General features: G+C 44.6%; 1 pseudogene; it reads right to left on the bottom strand.

Moving 5' to 3' along the window:
- Positions 1 to 1,659: 1,659 nt before the first annotated feature.
- On the bottom strand, positions 1,660 to 2,201 carry LOC101096840 (annotated as a pseudogene).
- Positions 2,202 to 19,460: the final 17,259 nt, after the last annotated feature.

Genomic DNA, 19,460 nt, shown 5'->3' with positions numbered 1-19,460 from the left:
GCTTAACCGAATTCGCCACCCAGGCGCCCCTAATTTTTTACTTTTTTAATTGAGGTGCAATCAGGGGAGAGTGATTGCACAGATCACAAGTGCACAGTTCAGTGAGCTTTGGCAACGGTATACCCACGTGACTCGAGCCCCAAGCGAAACATAACACATTTTCATCACCTCTGAAAGTTCCCTCATGTCCCTGTTACATACTCCTCCTGCCCCAGAGGCAATCTTTATTCCTATTTCTTTTTTTGTTTTTTGTTTTTTGTTTTTTTTTATTCCTATTTCTATCACCAAAGATTAGTTTTACCTGATCTTCGGCTTCACATACTTAGGATCATTCAATGTACTCTTCTGTTCCTATCTTGTATCACTCAGCGTAATATTTTTAGGATGTACCCAGGCCACGGCAATTGCATATATCAGCAGTCTTTTTGCTAAACCTGAGCGCCGTCTCATCGTGTGAGTGCACCGGTTTATTTTCATATGGATAGATATCTATGTAGTATTCTATCACTGGCTATTTTGAATAAAGCTACCGTGAACATTCTTATTCACGTCTCTTTCTGAATATATGTTTTTATTTCCCTCGGATAAGTAACCTGAAGTGAATTTGCTGGGTCACAGAAGGATGTCTGCTTGACTCTGAAGAAATGCCAAGCTCTTTTCTCAAGTGGTTATGCTATTGCACATTCCCACCAGCGATGTCTGAAAGTGCCAGTTTTTCCAGATCCTTCTTCACAAACACTGCCAGTCTTTTGAATTTTAGTCATTCTAATGAGTATAAAGTGGTATCTCGTCGTGTTTTAATTTGCATTTCCAAAGTGACTTGTGAAATTGGCATCTTTTCCTGTGCTTGTTGGCTACTTGTATTTTTTTTTTTTTGAAGTGTCTAAGTTTTGCCCGTTTTTATTAAGTGTTTCCCTTTCTCTGTTATTTATTTGTAGGAGTTTGTATACATGCTGCATGAGTCTTTCCTTAGTTAGGTGCGTTATAAATATTCATCCTGTTGGTGGTTTGCCTATTGATTTTTATTTTTTAAATTTTTTTAATGTTTATTTATTTTTGAGAGACGGAGACAGAAAGAGAGGGAGAGTGTGAGCGGGGGAGGACCAGAGAGAGAGGGAGACACAGAATCTGAAGCAGGCTCCAGGCTCTGAGCTCTGAGCTGTCAACACAGAGCCCAAAGCAGGGCCCAAACCCACGAACTGTGAGAACATGACCTGAGCCGAAGTTGGACGCTTAACCAACTGAGCCACCCAGGCGCCCCTCGCCTACTTATTTTTAAATAGTTTTGTACTGTAGAGCGCTTTTAGATTTATGGGAAATTTTCACAGGAAGTACAGAGGGTTCCTGTCTACTCTCTCTCCCCATCCCCATTCCTCCCGCCCACAGGTTCTCCTATTACTAATGTCTTCCATTAATGTGGTACATTTATTAAAATTGATGCACTAATATTGATACATTATTATAAACTGAAGTCCATAGTTTACTTTAGGGTTCCCTCTGTGTGATATAGCTCAATGGATTTGACAAATGCAGATTATCACACATCTATCATAATAGTATCATATAGAGCAGTGTGTCTGCCCCAGAAATGAATACGTAGGTGTAGGGTCTGTTGTTGTTTCTTTTTTGACTTTTATTTGCATGTATTTTATGCAGAATTTACTCCCAGGCCGTAAGTTTTAGTTTCTCCGGTTTCTTCTGTGATATCTTTTTCTTCTGTGCAACTTCCTCTTCTGGTTTAGGACCATTCTGCTCTTTTTCTGTAAGGATCATCTCAATGTGGCAGGGAGAGCTCACGTGTGGGTTAAGCTGACCGTGAGCCCTGTAAGTTCTGTGCCGCATCTTGGGGGCTTTGTTCACCCGGATGTGCTCCATGACCAGAGAATCTACATGTAAACCCTTAAGTTCAGCCTTACTCTCTGCATTTTTAAGCACGTGCAGTAAAAATGCAGCACTCTTTTTGGGCCACCGACCCTGTGCCCAGCCCCACTGTTTGGCCTGGACACACCTACCAACTCCATTGTAGCGTTGTAACATTGCCTCTGCAAAGTGACGTCTTTCAGAGACGTGGCGACTTTTCGGATACGCCTACCCTTGAAGGCCTGGGCAGTTTCACGTGTGTTCTTAAAGTGAACATGAAGGCTTAAACCTCTTGATTGGCATGATTTTGTGGGGGTTCCCGGGTCAGGTGAAGAGCGAACAATTTTCAGATATCATCTCAGGCCACTTACGGGAAGAGCTATTATTACTATTATTATTTATCCTGGTTTGGGTTCTCTGTGCTACCTGGGTCTGTGGTTTGGTGCCCGCAAATAATCTGGGAAGCTCTTCGCCATTATTACTGCATATATATCTTCTGTTCCTTTCTTTCTTCTTTTGATATTCCTATTCTATGTATTTTTTACCTCTCGTAATCATCCTACAGCTCTTGACCATTCTGTTCCCTTTTTTTTTTCAGTCTTTCTCTTTGATTTTCAGTTTAGGACGTTCCTATTAACTTATCTTGAGGCTCACTGGTTCTTTCTGGAGTTTTATTTATTTACTTATTTATTTGTTTCAAGGGTAGAGTTTAGTGATTCATCACTTACGTATAACACCCAGTGCTCATCCCGACAAATGCTCTCCTTAATGCCCATCACCCATTTTCTCTACCCCACCCCCATCTCTGTCAACCCTCAGTTTGTTCTCTGTATTTAAGAGTCTCTTATGGTTTGCCTCCCTCTCTGTTTTTATCTTATTTTTCCTTCCCGTCCCTTATGTTCATCTGTTTTGTTTCTTAAATTCCACATATGAGAGAGATCATATGATATTTATCTTTCTCTGAGTGACTTATTTCGCTTAGCATAATACACTCTAGTTCCATCCATATTGTGAGGCCCACGGATTCTTTGAAAAGCTATAGCTAGTCCAGTCAAAGGCATTCTTCACTTATGTTATAACGTTTTTATTTTTAGCATTTCCTCCTCCTTGTAGTCTTCATCTGCACTTGCTTTTTGTCCACTCTTTCCGCTAGATTCCTTAACCTATTAATCACAGTTATTTTAAATTCCCAGCCTTCTAATTCCAAATCCTCAGCCATATCCTGAATTCTTTACATCTTATATAAGGAATCGGTTGATCCTATTGTTAATACTGACAGGTCACAAGACAGAAGTAATACTTTACAAATCAAATCTATAACTGGGGCACCTGGGTGGCTCAGTGGGTTAAGTGTCTGACTTGGGCTCAGGTTGTGATCTCGCAGTTCGTGAGTTCAAGCCCCATATCTGCTCTATGCAAACAGCTCAGAGCCTGGAGCCTGCTTCGGATTCTGTGTCTCCCTCTCTCTCTGCCCCCCATCCTGGCTCATTCTCTCCCTCCCTCGCTCAAAAATAAATAAACATTAGAATCTAAAAACACAAAAACAAAAACAAACCCCAGATCAAATCTATGACTGAAAAGAGTCTAGAAACAAAACTGAAACAAGTTATTGCTTCTGAAGGAGAGGGCTCGGGAAGACTTACTATTCACTTGGTCCACTTCTTTTTTTTTTTTTTTAATTTTTTTTTCAACGTTTTTATTTTTATTTTTGGGAAAGAGAGAGACAGAGCATGAACGGGGGAGGGGCAGAGAGAGGGAGACACAGAATCGGAAACAGGCTCCAGGCTCTGAGCCATCAGCCCAGAGCCCGACGCGGGGCTCGAACTCTCGGACCGCGAGATCGTGACCTGGCTGAAGTCGGACGCTTAACCGACTGCGCCATCCAGGCGACCCTCACTTGATCCACTTCTATGTCAATTGGAAAGAAAATGTAAACCTGCGTGCATTACTCCTAGGACAATGAAAGAGCATGGGGCAGGCCATGGAGGGCCTTGAGTGACAAGTAAGGAGGGTGTCTTTATTCTCAGCTATAAAGCCTCCCAGCGCAGGCTCACATTGCTTGGCATGGCTCCCTACCCACACAGCTGGCAGCCAGAGGCTACAGAACACCACTCCTCTGCAGGCATGGGCAGCAGACAGGGTGGGGATAAGCAGAGGTTGAGAGAGAGGGGAGTAGACTCAACCCAAATGTCGAGAAACATCTCGTGAGGGGTCACGACTCAGAGAACCCCACACTCTCACGTGCCAGCAGATCCCCGCACAGGAGGTCACAGGGGCCGTCCAGCATCTCGATAAGCCTTGCTCCCGCACCAGGCTTCACCACCGCCACCGCTGCCGCCAGCACCTCCCCAGGGCAAAGAAGCGTCCTGTGGCGACAGTCAATCACAGGACAGTACAGGGCAGCTTGCCACCTCCAGCCAAAAGAATGGAGGAAAGGCGCCTTCATCAAGTATTTCCTTCCAGAGCCACTGTTGGCTTTTTCCTCTTCTTGCTCACACATGTACCTGATCTGGAAGAGCAGTATTCGGGGAGCCACAGGGGCTCCAGCAGGAAAAGGCAGGAGGCATGAAGCACTTTCTGGCACCTTCTGGCCACTCTCAGGGCTGGCAGCCTTGACCGTGGAAGTCCGAATTGCTAATCCACATTGTTCCCCTTGGTAGACCCTTGTCCCATTCTCGCCTCCTTCCCTACCATTCAGATTGTGCTGTCGTGGTGAGAAATCTGTTGCTTTCCTTAATTTAGGGAGCAAGATTGGGAACACGCACGCATCCCAAAGCTAAAGTGCTGTGAATAACCTAGTCATCTGTTTTACTTGCTTTTTGAAACTTATTTTCCTTTCAGTATCTTCAGGATGCCAGCAGAAAACAGATGGCCTAAAATGGGATAATTCAGAAGAGTTTAATTAAGGGACACTTTATCAATATGGGCAGATTTAGAGGAAATTGCATGGGATGGTGACCGATACCCCCAATTGAAAGTAATGGCAGGAGCCTTACTATGACGAGGCTTAAAAGACAGGAGAAGTTACCAGAACCCAGGAGGGCTGTGGCGGTAGGGGTAGTGGTAGCTGTGCCTGTAGGAAAGGGCCCCCAGACGGGCTCTAAGTCCTCAGGCAGAGTAACACCTCCACTGCCAAACTGCAGCCTGGTGGACAGAGAGAGCCAGAAAGTCACAAACCCCCAGCCGCCCTCCTCGCGCCCTCCAGCTCCTGTCTGTGTCTCCCTTTCGCTGAAAGCAACCAGGAGCCAGAGACAGAGGGAGCCCGTTGATGAGGACGATAAGGACAGAGAGGCGGGTAGAGAAGATGGAAATGAGATGTGATGGCAAATGGGGAAAATCCATCTCTTCTTATGGCCTCCTCCCAGTTGATGTTTCCTGGGACTTCGTGTCTCTATGCGAGTCGGTCAGTTTCTCATTGTATCTCCTCAGTATGTTTGTTTCACTGCATCTCCGTATCTGGTGTCACTTCTCCGGAATAATCTCTCATTATCATCATAGATGCCTTGAGAATCAAATGCAATGTTGTTGTTGTTTTTAAAGATGGGAGTACACAGTATTTGTAACTGTTTGTTTTGGTTTTGGGGGGTTTTTTGAGAGAGAGAGAGAGAGAGAGCACACAAGCAAGGGAGGGACAGAGGGAGAAAATCTTTTTTTTTTTTTTTTTTTTTTTTTTTTACTGTTTATTTCTTTTTGAGAGAGAGAGAGAGAGAGAGAGAGAGAGAATGTGAGCAAGCAGGGGAGGGGCAGAGAGAGAGGGAGACACAGAATCCGAAGCAGGCTCCAGGCTCTGAGCTGTCAGCACAAAGCCTGACGCAAGACTGGAACCCACTAACTGTGGGGTTTTTAAAGGGGAAATTCAGAGTAGGAGATTACCTACATATGGATGAAAAGGGTGGGAAAACTTATTCATGAGGAAAGGTGGAGCGTGTACATTGAGCAAACGCTGTGTAACATCTATCCCATGTTCACTTTGGGGTAGAGACATCAGCAAGAGGCAAAATTCAGTCCCTGACCTCAGGAGGTTATCTTAGGACAAGGGGAAGGGGCTAGGGACATGGCCTGAGAGCTGGTATAAACGGGATGGAGTCTTGGGCTAAGGAATGCAGGGCCTTGCTTGTTCCCGGGCTGGAACCATATCAATTGACCTTGAGCCCAGGTGCCAGTGGGTTTGTTAGTGGGGGTCTCAAAAGACAAAATAGCTGATTGGCGGGAAGCAGTTCTCTGAAAAACAAGTTTTAAACTCTCTGCTTTCAACCTCATAACTTTATGGGTCACAGTTTCAATTCTCCCTTGAGTTATGGCCATTCCTCAATCTTGAGGAATTGGGATGGTGACCACTCTGGCTACTTCCTTATCTCTTTGGGTGAGGTAGCTTTTGGGTAAAGAGCAGTTTTTGCAAATCTGTGACATACCTACAGGCAGGGCTGAGCAGAAATTTCTAAGCTATGGGTCATAGCAGCAAGGGAAATAGAGGCAATGACGATGAGCCAGACATGCTAAGCTTCTCCCCGCTAGAGATTCAAATCCAGGCTCTACCACTTTTGGGCCTGAGACCTGGAGCATATCACTCAACCCCCTTGTGCTTCTGTTTCGTCACACGCAAGATGGGAATGATATTAGCCTTTGCCTCACTTGACTACGTAGAAGATTGAAAAGGTAATAACAGTAAGGACTCAATCAGCTGCTACAGTTCATCTTCGAGTAAGTTGGTCCCTATTTTTCACCTGGACTCTGCAAGAGCATCTCTCTTTTCAGTCAAAGCCCTTCATAAAGTGGGAATACACGCGTTTGAGCGCCCCCTCCCCATTCTCTTAAACAAATGCTTTAATCTGCAAAGAATACTCAGAATCACATGCAGGGAAAATAGGTGGGGTTTATACAATACATCTCATAGAAAAATCACTTCATAATCCCCTTCTGTATTTCTATGCCTCAGCTACCTCTATCCAGATCCAGTGCTGTCTCTCTCTTCTCCTAGCCTTGCTTCCTCTTCCTCTAAAATGCAGAGAAATTCAGTTAAGCTCTGAATCCTCTCCCTAAATTATGTGCTTAGTTCTTCTGGTGGCTCACTCAAGCCGTATGGTGACCCTCCCTGGGTTGGGGACCTCACAGGGGCCATCGCTAGTTATTTGTGCAGCCATTAGGAATTCTTTAACACACACCAGAACTTTCCACAGAAGGAATACTGAGAAATGAAATTTTCTTCGTTTCCTTATGTGTGTGTCTCTGGGTAACGAATTCCGTTAAGAATTTTTTATGTTACACCGAACCTAAATTTTCCACTACCCTTAGGCTCCTCATTCATTCATTCATTCATTCCTTCATTCATTATTCATTTGTCAATTAAAAATTTCTTGACGATCCACTGTGTCACCCACACAGAGTTAGGCCTTGGGGACACAGCAATGGACAAGAATAAACCCTTTCCTGTCCTCATAAAGCTGACACATTGAGCTATTTCTGGCCCAACAGCCTAAGGCATCCTCACCATGTCATGGCAAGAAGTCACATTCCCTTCATGACCCTAAATCATGATCTCCTCTTTCCTTGGTGGGTGGACCTCTCTACAGTCACTGAGATTTTTCCGTTGTTCATGCTTAAGACTTCTGACTTCCTGACCCTGAGCAGAAGCCCTTGTCCCAGAGCAGAAGTAATGCTGGCCCAGAGTCCTGTTGTCTGTCATCCCACACAGCCTGTCCAGACACATCTACCTCCTGGGGACATGTCATGTTCTAGGACAGTCAGTGGGGATGTTTGGATCACAGAACATTCATGTCAGTAGAAGGTCTGTGTTGCAGGAGAGAGAGCCTAGGCTTTAAAGTTGGAGAGGACCAGGTTTGAGCTCAGCTTCCAGGACTCCAAAGATGTGCAACCTTCGGTAAGTTTCTTAATTTCTGCAAGCCTCTGTTTTCCTACTCTGTAACACAGGGACAGTAATTCCCAGGTAGCAGGGTGGCTCTGAGAATCAGTGAGCACACAGTGGGTGCTCAAGTCTCGTTTGTGTTCCCAGGGACACCAGTGGAGAGTGCCCCTGGGAGTACATTGGGGTCAGTGATGAAGTCTCTGCCCTGGTCGGTCAGAAATGACTTTGAGAGTTGACACTGCCCTGTCAGACTTGGCGAGTATTCACTCTTGTCTCAACCTCGAGCCTCTGAAATGCCTCAGTGAATCCCCAAAGCCTTCAAATCGATTGTTTTTAATCTGGTTCCTCTAGTTTTTCCGAGAGAAAGCGTTAATCTTCTGAATCTTCCTTATCAAATCCCCCCCCCTTTTTTTTTTTTTGCCAATTTTCACTGCAGTGGAAAGGATCACTATCCAAAAACCATAAAACCCTTGTTCATAATTGTTTTCTATCTGATAGTATAGGAAAAGAAGATCCCTCATTTTTCCCTCAGGCTATGTTCTCCTAAGACTCACATTTGATCCTATGACCGGGGGCATTCTGCAGTTAGAAAGATTGAATAAGAAAGTTCTGCTATTTTTAACTTCATTGGGTTTTCCGGGTTTGAGGAAAACGATGTCCTTTGAGGCATACTCTCTACCTGCATAAAAACAGTTCAGGCAATTCAGTTTATCAAAAGTCCTCCGGCGGCATTCGTCCATGGCACGATGACAAGCCGGAATTAGGTTCCAATAAAGAAAACCATGGTCTTTGCTCTTGAGAATTGGTGAATGGCTATTCAGCTCTGGCCTCAACCAGTGCAGAGTCTAGAAATATGTTTCACCAGTTCTAATTTGGCCATTGCAACCTGCATCGATTTCAAGATAAAAATTATCTTGGGAATCACTTATTATTAGCTTGCCGATGTTCGGTTTGGGAACACTCTGTAAGCCTCAAGATTTTGTACCGATTGTTCTGGCTGTGACTCTGTCAGTTTCACGGCCAGTTCCCACAAAGGGCAGGACTGCAAACATCTGATCCTTCCCTAGTCGTGTCAGTTGTATTGATAAAAACTTAGACTCCGTACAGAATGCTGGACTGTTCTCTGCCAGCGGTTTGCTCGGCCCTCACAGAACTCGGCAGACAGGGAGGGGCCGCCATGAGACGGGGTGACAGCACAACAGGCTGTCTGCTCCTCACAGAGGGTGAGGCTGCCCCCAGACTTGCCTTCCGAGAGAGGAGCTAACAAATGAACTCGAGTACTCAGGAGACAGCACAAGGTAGCTATGAGAATGAAGCCAATGACAGTTTTCTATTTTTCCACCCAAAGACATCAGTCATGACGGTAACGCGGTTCGGCACGGAGAACCCTGGTTCCTTGACTCCAGATCCAAAGCTCATCTCCGTCCAGCCCGCTGCCGTTTCTACATCCTGTGTGCATCTCCTGATTTCCAAATGCCGTAGGAGGGCTTGGCTGTAGGTTTGGCTCAGCTGGAGTGCCGGCTTGTGGGAGGAGGCAGGAAGAGACGGTTGTAGCCTATGCACCAGACACGATACTTTGGTGTGATGCCACCGGCTTAGACTGAGGGTTCCTGTGAGAGTCAGCCCTGGGAGTCTGTGATTGCATCAGTCCCACAGCTTTGGCTGAATACGTACATCATGAGGAGGTCTGTAGAAAAATTCCATCTAGTGTGTGAATCAAAGACTGCTGGGTTTCACCTGGGCAACTGGGACTTTTGATGTCAGGGACATCCCTCTTCACGGTGGCTACGAGGAGACAGAGTTCCTGGATGCTTAAGCTTAGTTAGCCACTGCCACCCACACTGAACCTGCTGGGCCCTGATATGTCTCTCTTATCGCCCTTACGACATTTGCCGTAATGATTCATCTGTATGCCTCCTCCTCCGCCACGCCGTGAAGTCTGCAAGAACAGATAGCATGTCTTTGAATGCCCAGTGCGTGGGACTTGTCCTGCAATTTTGAAGCGGTTCAGATTATCTTTCTCAAGCAGCTCCTACCTGAAAATCATGGTATCGTCCGGCTTCCTGAAAAGACCGGCTGTGCAGCCAGGCACCACGGTAGCGCAAGCATCCCCCGGCCCAAGAGAAAGTGTCCTCTGGAGTCCCTCGGTCTGAGGAAGGCTGTGCCCTTTCGTTGCAGATCTGTTTGCTGCCTCTGGGGGCGCAAAGAACGAGGGAAGGAAAGCGTTTGCTCCGGAGCTCCTTCCTCCCAAAGCTAACGATGATTGTCCTTGTAGCTTCACCTTGGGGTGGGTCAAGCAGGACATCCACGTGTTTCCTTCAGGGAGAAGGAAAAGATTTGAAAGTCCCTCTTGGCACCCGCGGGAGCTGACATCCACAACGGTTCCTTTGTGCATGAATCCAACAAACTTTATTTAAGCTTACCCGGTCAAGCACTGTGCTGTTTCTGTGTAGAGCAAACACCTTTTAAATAGGTCTCTGGTTGGTAGACTCTATCTTTTTAACCAATCCTGTTCATTCTACTTTGAACATATATTGATTGATGTCCAATAAACGCTGAGCCCTCGGGGCCATTCGCTGATTCTCTAGTGCGCCTGGACCCCAGAGCGCTGACTTAACCTGCATCACAAGAACCAATTGGGTCTGTTTCTAATCCCATCTGTGCCAGTTGGACTTGTTTATGTAATGACCTAAACCAAATGAAATGCGAATCAATGTAATAAGAGAATAAAAGGAGAATTATAATTTCAATGAAAATTATGAATGTTTAAAAGGGCAAAAAAAAGCCAGTCTCAAAATTATTGTTATTGAATTATCCTGACAACTATACTAGATTGAAAAAATCGACCGATATTGAAAAATATTCTCATGCAGAATGCTGTACATATGATGTTATGCTCTGCATTTTAATAAATCCAACTGCAAATCACAAACAATGCTTAACGGATGTGCTTTCTGCAAGAAAGACAGAGTAGAACTCTATTTGCTAATCCACAATCAAAGGGAAGTCCTTCTTTCTCCTTCATTTTTGGTGAATGAGTTCTAAGTAAAAATAAAATATTTATCCAAGTGTATCCTTTTTCATAATTGCCATTTAACGGAACCTTGCAATTAACCTAACCCCTTGTAATCTTGAATTTATCGTTAAGTGAGCTTTTCATAGCAAAGTCACTCAGCCATTCTTCTGTTGATTCTATAAATAATAATTGAACATCTTCTATGTTCCAGCCCCAGTGCCAGGCAATGGAGATTCAAAGGCAACATACTCATCTTCAAGGAGCTCACAGTCTGTGGAAGGAAGGAGCCTACTGCAAGCAGACTGCTACACAATGGGGGGGGGGGGCGGAGGCACTGGGGAACACAATTCAGCCCATAACAAGATCCTTATTAAATATTTGCTGATGGGGTACCTGCATGCCTCACTCAGTTGAGCGTTCACCTCTTGATTTCAGCTCAGGTCGTGATCCCAGGGTTATGGGATCAAGTCCCACATCAGGCTCACCCTGGGCATGGAGCCTTCTTAAAATTCTCTCTCACTCTCTCTCTCTCTCTCTCTCTCTCTCTCTCTATTTCCTTCTGCCGCTCTCCCCCACTCATACTCTCTCTCTAAAAATAAAAAATAAAATAATAAACACTTGCTGAATAAATCCATTAAAGAATTTTTCTGAATATCTGAAATTGTTTCTTTTTTTTAAATTTATTTTTGAGACACAGAGCAGGAGCAGGAGAGGGGTGGAGAGAGAGGAAGACAGAGAACCCGAAACAAGCTCCAGGCTCCAAGCTGTCAGCACAGAGCTAGACACGGGGCTCGAACTCATGAACCGTGAGACACGAAGTTGGACGCTTAACCGACTGAGCCACCCGGCCCCCCTGAAATAGTTTCTAATTCAAATGACATTAAAAAAAAAAAAAAGACAAGTAGCTTAATTTGACTGTATCATGAGATGCATGAAAGGAAGGCACAGGAGATAAGACTTAAATGTTTTAATAGCTACACCAAATAAAAATAAATAAGCAAATAAGTGACATGAAATGGAGGTAGAAGACTATGCTATATGTGCTGAGCTCTTCACATTTTATGAGAAGTCTCTTGACCCACTTGTTAATGCTGCTAAACTAAAAATGGAAATATAAACTTGCTATCCTCAGCTACTAATAGTAAAAGAAATAAGAATGGAAATTGTAATAAGTGGTGGCCTCTGGAGAATGGGATTCAGGGATAGTGTCACTTTGTACACTTTTCTCCGTCATTTGGAAAGAAATAATACACATGAATGCATTATTACTATGATAAACACAAGAGAAGTGAGGTGAGGCTCTGGTGAACTTTCAATGACCCTATGATATACTTTATTATTTAATTATAAAACCTCACAATGCGGGGCACCTGGGTGGCTCAGTCGGTTAAGCGTCCGACTTCAGCTCAGGTCATGATCTCACGGTCCGTGAGTTCGAGCCCCGCGTCGGGCTCTGGGCTGATGGCTCGGAGCCTGGAGTCTGCTTCCGATTCTGTGTCTCCCTCTCTCTCTGCCCCTCCCCCGTTCATGCTCTGTCTCTCTCTGTCTCAAAAATAAATAAACGTTAAAAAAAAATTAAAAAAAAAAAAAACCTCGCAATGCAAGCACACATTGCCTACATGTTGCTACCTAGTTTATTAGACCTGGACTAAAATACTCCAAGGCCTTCAGACACCAGTGTTCCTTCCAATTTGATACTCCTGCCTCCTCTAGAGGAAATCACATCCTTTTGGTCCTCTATGGCTCTCGGTCACATCTTCATTCAGCCCCATTCAGCTCCTGGCTGGGAAGATATGCTCCTTCTATTAAAGCCTTGCCCAGGAGTTAGTTACGTCACTTCTGCTCACCTCTCGTTGGCCGGCGCCTAGTCACATGGTGCCATCAGTGTTGGGAGATGGGGTCCTTTCTCCGTTCTGAAACTCTCAGAATTCTTACCTGAGGAGACAAAAATGGTTATGGGGAGGGGGGTAATCTCTGCACCCCTCGATCGTCTCTAACATTCTATGATTGTGTTGAATCTCTTAATTCATTTGGAAATAGTTGACAGAATAAAGAGTCTTTAAATTCTACGCATGGTATTGTTTGCTGTTTATTTAGGCCTTCCTTAATGTTTCTCAACAACTTTTTGTGGCTTCCACTTCCCAAGTCCTGCACACCTTTTGTCAAATGAGTATTTTATGTTTTCTAATGTTATTGTACATGATGTTTTTTACCCCATTTTACAATTTCTCATTGCTGGACTATGAAAATACAACTAAGAGCAAGATGGCCGGGTAGGAGGCTCCTGCCTTGCCCTCCTCCCACAGAGGATCAATTCCCTTTGAGAGAAATCCAGGAAGGAGATAACTGATTCCTACACATTAGGCCACTGAGAAAATGTGAAGAATTCATTGTTGCTCATGAGAAAGGAGGAAAGAATAAGAGAAGAAACGGGAAGAGAGGGACCAGCAAGATGGCAGGTGGTTGGCTGGGTACCAGGTAGGACAAAGGGCCGGTGAGAAACCTCTAGTGAGGGAAAACAGAACTGTGTAATATTTACGCTTAGATTATTTGTTTACATGGCGTATGAGCTCTTCCCATGACCTTCAAATCTTCAGTGAGGTCTCTGTCACACTTACAAATAATGTAGGTAGGTTGGTGAGGGGTGGGGGAGTGGTGTGTATGGGTGTGTGTAAATCAAGTTAGGTGAGCTTTCTTCTGGAAAGATATACAGAGAAAAAAGAGGTCAGGTATAAAACAGATCCTGGAGACAGAGAAGAATGCAAGGCCCCCAAGGACACCTGGGTTATCCATGACAGTATGAATTAAACATTGGGGCAAAAATTTTAAAAAAAGACACTCAGGGCTGGGGACAAAGTGATGTCAGGAATGAGACTGAAGTGTCTGTCATGCAAACCCCTCAGGGCCCCGAATTTTCCAGCAGGCTTGAAGACCAAAGTCTTGTCAGTCACACATTCATGATATATATAAATAGGCCAACTTCCCAGGAGAACCGCCTTGGACTTTGTCTCAAGATCAGAATGGACTCTGCCCCCAGGACGCTCTCATAACTCAACATTCTCAACTGCACCCTGACAGAACGCACAGACGTGAGCCTCTGCAGTGACTTCTGACACCGTCCATCAGGAGTAGAACCAAACTTCACAGGGGAAGGGCACAGTCCTCACAAGACTGCCTCACTTCAGACCCCGGCCGCAAGTTTGGGGGACCTCTAGCCAACCTTACTTCTAAGCAGCTGGTTACAAATTCAGGGTTTTTCACTACCCCCTTAGGTTCAATAATTGTCTAGAATGACTCACAAAACTCAGAAAAACGCTGTACGTATGACTACAGTGTTATTGTAGCAAAGAGATACAAATAAGGACTAGGCCAAAAAAAAAAAAAAAAAAAAAAAAAGAGGCACTTAGGGCAAGGTCTGGGACTTGAAGTCCTCAGAAATGTGTCACCCTGCTGGCACACCAGTATTTGGCAATACTCAGAGCATTGCCAACTTGGGAAGCTTCCTCGAACTTCAGTATCCAGAATTTTTATCGGAGTTGGGTTACGTAGGCATGATTAATGGACTCACTGGCCATGTGGTCTTGGTGGACATTCCCCTCCCCAGGACTCAAAGCCCCAACCCTCTAATCTCATGGTTGGTCTTTCTAGCATGAGTAACGCCCATCCTGAGTCATCTGGTTAGCATAAATTGTCTAAGGCCCACCACAAGTCACTGCATTACCATAAACTATCGGGTATGGTCTGAAAAGCCCACCATGAATAACAAAGACACTCCTAATCACTCAGGAGATTCCAAGGGTTTAGATGCTACTTCCCAAGAACCAGGGACAAAGGGCAGCCAGATTCTTTATTACACGACCTCTCATTGGTTGTTTCTAACAACAGCCCTCAAACAAGAAATGGTAGCATCAGACCAAAGCACAAATCAGAAAAAAAGTCATTTGACTTTTTTTCAAATATTTATTTTATTTATTTTTGAGAGAGAGAGAGAGAGAGAGAAAGCACATACACACAGGAGAGAGGCGGGGGGGGGGGGGGGGAGGTGCGGAAACAGGGAATCCAAAGTGAGGCTGGCTCTACTTCGACAGCAGTGAGCCCGATGTGGGGTTTGAATTCACGAATAGTGAGACCGTGACCTGAGCCAAAGTTGCACGCTTAACCACCTGAGCCACTCAGGGGCCCCCGGAAAAAAAATCATTCTTAATTGAGAACTGTAGCTGGCTGTTTATGGTGGAACAAAGGAAGCTTTCTCTCTCAAAGTTCTGGGGAGGGTTCTTCTCCCAGCTCCCAGGACAACATCTGGAAACAGAAGAGGAAACAGGATTCAGAATCTAGCTCAGTGCAAAGTGCACTAACATCAACTTTTGGCCCCTCATCCACCAACTCTTTGTGTAAACTTGGGTTCACCCTTCCCCTTTCTGGCGTCAGCATCCCCATCCATAGAAGGAGGGGTTGGAGTAACATGGCCGCCACACAACTCCCGCTCAGGGATTTGATGGTTCTTGACTTTCAGTGCTAGTAGCAGGATCTTAGAATATCTGGGCAGCTTCGACCTTCTGTGCCTTTGCCTGGTCTCAAAGAATCAGATATCTTACCGTTTGTTCCCCACTCAATTCTAGGCAGCGCCCTCCTCATACACACCCTCACTCCTCTGGTTGCCAAAAGTAATTTTCTCTCCGGGTGGTTCCTCCTGGTTCTAGACTTTACCCACCAGGTCAAGCTGGATCACAAGTAAGCTTCACACTCAGAATGCCACTGGAAGCCTCCGTGGTTGGGTCTCCCCAACTTCCAGTCACCCAGTCATACCTCAGCCCACTCAGCTGTGCCCTGGAATACCTAATTCTCCTTTCTCATCTCTACCTCAAACGAAATTTAGTCTGCCTTCATCTTTTTTTTTTTTTTAATTTTTTTTTTCTTTTCAACGTTTATTTATTTTTGGGACAGAGAGAGACAGAGCATGAACGGGGGAGGGGCAGAGAGAGAGGGAGACACAGAATCGGAAACAGGCTCCAGGCTCTGAGCCATCAGCCCAGAGCCCGACGCGGGGCTCGAACTCACGGACCGCGAGATCGTGACCTGGCCGAAGTCAGACGCTTAACCGACTGCGCCACCCAGGCGCCCCTGCCTTCATCTTTTACTCTAGTATAGGAGGCAACATTTTCTGCATACGGCCAGATTAAAAATATTTTAGGCTTTGTGGGCCAGAGGGTCTCTACTGAAATGACTCAACTCTGCCATCATAGTGTGAAGCAGCCATTGACAATACCTAAACAAATGGGTGCGCCTGTATTCCAGGAAGACTTCATTTACTAAAACTGTTTGTAGGCCGGTTTCAGCCCCAGGCTGAACCTTAGTCTAATGAAGCAGGTCCGGAGGGGGAGGGGGGGTTGGAATACACACTTGTTGAGGGGGAAACAACAATTACAGTTGCCACTTCCTCAGATGACCCATGAGATGCATTGCCTCGTTTAATCCTTGCAGCCGCTCTGAGGAGTGAGTGAGGGCAACCGGAAAAGGCATTCAGGTTGGTATGAGTGAAAACTGCGAATCCAGGTAGATTCAGGAGCCAGAGGGCAAGGGCACAGCTGGCATCTGGACTAATAGTCCCAGCTAGAGATGGTGGGATACCGACTTGCTTGCCAGGTACTAGGTGCGTTTTCCTCACTCAATGTGCCCAATAACCCTAAAGGGTGAGTGCTAACATTATTGTCTCTTTGCAGATAAGGAGCGGAGGCACGCAGGATTAACTGAGGCACTAGGTCACTAAGCTTTAGGTTCAGAGCCCAGATCTATTCCCAGACCACCCATCTGCAGAATCTCCAACCATAAGTGCAATGCTCTCCCCTTCCCCAGCGATTCTTCCGCTGAGCTACACATAAAGAAACAAAAAACACCAAAACTATAATCTCTAGTGCACAATGAAACAAAATAGATAACCCAAAGTTACCTTGAGTGTGTATGCACTCAACGTGAGTCAGTGTTTGTGTGACTGGGTGCGAGCGTACGTGAGTATGTGGGGGAGGGAGGATGTTGAATCTACCAGAAGAAAGTAAATTTCAGAAACATCATGAGAGAACGGTCAATACAGTCCGGAGCTAGAAACAGGTGGGTGAAAGCCATTGTGAAAAGGAAACAGAGTCCTGGACTCTTCTCCCTCAGGAAAGCAGCCTGTGAGGCAACCGGCAAGGGACTGAGTCACAGGAAGGAGGCCTGCTGTGGAAAGAACATCACAGAGTCTGAGAGGCAAAAGTTGGCAGAAACACTGAGGTGAGATCTCTCCGTGAGGTAGAGTCATTCCTTAGAGGATTAGCCTGCTCGCTCACATCCCATCTGAGAGGGTTGTGCACATGCTCAGACATATTCTGATGCCCCCGTGACCGCAAATGATAGCTGGCCTTCTGCTATATGAACTATCGCCCACTATTGTTCCCATTTTGCAGATTTGAATGTTTCAAGGAATCAAAGCAATAGAGAAAGGTGGGCCAGAAAAGAGAAAAGTTCTGGTTATCCTAATCGGATCTCCCACAGCCGAGGTTATCTGCACCCAAAGCTGTCAGGGAAACGTTTCCTGCCCTCCTGCCTCTTCCTGGGGGAGCCCCAACACACACCTACCCGGGGATGGAGTCATGAAGATGTGAAGTAATTGGAAAAACTATCACTGGCTTTGAAAGTAAGAGAATCGTTCAGGAAATCCTTACCTTTCCTCCATTCTTTTCACTGGCGAGGGTAGGTGGACCACGCAGAAAGGGAAGTTTTCCTCTCAGCTATTTGCCTTCTCAGGGGATGGACTGTAGGAGCTCCAGTGGAAACTGGTGCCTGAGGAAGACTTATCAAGATGCCAGACAGCTCCTGTGACTTCCTTCCCAGAGGCCCACTGGCCGCTGGAGGCCCAGATTCGTTGGACACACAAAACCTCACAAGATGTTAATCAACTTCAACCCTGCCCATCCCCACCCATCCAGCATCCTTCACAGCCCAGAGCGAGTTCAGGCACCGCTGCTAGGTAACATGAGCCCACACCAAGAGGCTTTATAATTAAAGAAAAAAGTGCACTCACTGTTGTTGGCATTCAAGGCCTCCATGGCCTGGCCCACTTTATCCTTCTGTTTTGTTTTGTTTTGTGGGACCATTTTCTTTTCATTATACAAGCAATATACACACAGATTTTAAATATTTTCTTCAAATGACACAGGATTGTGTAAAATAAAAGACAAAAGCCCTCCCAGTCCGTCCCCCAGGGGAATCACTATTTATAGCTTCCGTGTCTAATTTTTAGTAGTTCTGTTTATAACTTTGGATGATAAGTTTACAGATTAAATTCACAGCTTTCTGTATCAGGCATAACCTACTGACTCCTTTAAAAGATAAGGGATTTAGCATGTACTCCTTCCAACTCGTGATTCTTGTCAGCGATAGACTTTCAGTTTTATGTCCAAAAAACATTTTCAGTTTTATGTCCTGGGTCTTCCTTTTAAGAGCTTCATGTTGCAACCAAATTGAGCTACTTGTCATCGTTTTAAAAAAAAAAATTATTGAATAATTAAATACATCAAACGTCAAGAAAATTTCATTCAAGTTTGACAAGATAGACCCTACCCAGGCTCATGACATTTAAAGTCCCAATCCATTTAAAAGGATCGAAAGCATACAGAGTATTTTCTGCAAATAGAAAAGAATTAAATAAAATATCAATAATAAAAAGATATTTGAGAAACGCCCAAATTTACAAAATACTTGTAAATTAAGTAATGTGGTTCTAAATAACCCGTGATTAAAGGGGGGAAAAAAAAAAACTAGGGAAGTTAGAGAATATTCCAAACTGGATGGAAATGCAAAAGGTTATGAAGAATTTGGAGGAAATGGATCACTTCCGTGTTGGTGGGGATGTACAAAGGTACAACTACTTTGGAAAAGTAGATTGGCGTGTCTTCATGAAGTTGAACATGCACTTTTCCACATGGTCCTAAATCTCACTCCTAGGTATTTATCCAGGAGATGTAACAATATGCATACACACAAGACTTATTCATGAATGTTCACAGCAGCTTTCTTCACACTATCCAAAGACCTGAAACCATCCAAATAGTTAACAACAAATGAACAGATAAATGAATTTTGGTAAATTCGCGCGATGGAGTACAATCGGCAATAAAAAGAACAAAGTCCGAGTACGTGAAGAAAGAGACGGGACACAAAAGATTACATAATGTAATAGTCCACTCTGAATCAGGAAAAATTACTCCCTGCTAACAGAATACAGACAAGTGGTTGTCTCAGGCGGATTTGGGAGACTGATTGCAACAAAGCACGAAGGAACTTTTGGAGGTAATAGAAAAGTTCTGTATCTTGACTGATGGTTGAGGTTTCAAGGATGTAAGTATTTGCCAAAACTCATTTTTCCATGCGTCATGAATACAAAGTGGGCACTCTTTGTGATATGTAAATTTGAGTTCAATAAAGGTGATTAGAAAAATGTGGAGAGGATAAAAAATGGCCTATAAATCCAACCGTGTTGAATAACAAAAGATAATAACAGCAGAGACTTTTAACTCATATGTTGATATTAACTCAGAGGGTTGTTAGGGAATCCGGTGTGCTTATATATAAGGTGATTACAACTGCTAGTGATACATAGGTGTTAGTAATTGATTATTATTAATTATCAAATTACATTCTAATTTTTGCTATCTGATAAACAACAGCATAAGTTTGCATGGACAC

Source organism: Felis catus, chromosome D1 (genome assembly GCF_018350175.1).
Source record: "Felis catus isolate Fca126 chromosome D1, F.catus_Fca126_mat1.0, whole genome shotgun sequence".
NCBI classification, from domain to species: Eukaryota; Metazoa; Chordata; class Mammalia; order Carnivora; family Felidae; genus Felis; species Felis catus.
Note: the sequence above shows the minus strand (reverse complement) of the source record. Positions and strands in the feature narration are given on the sequence as shown.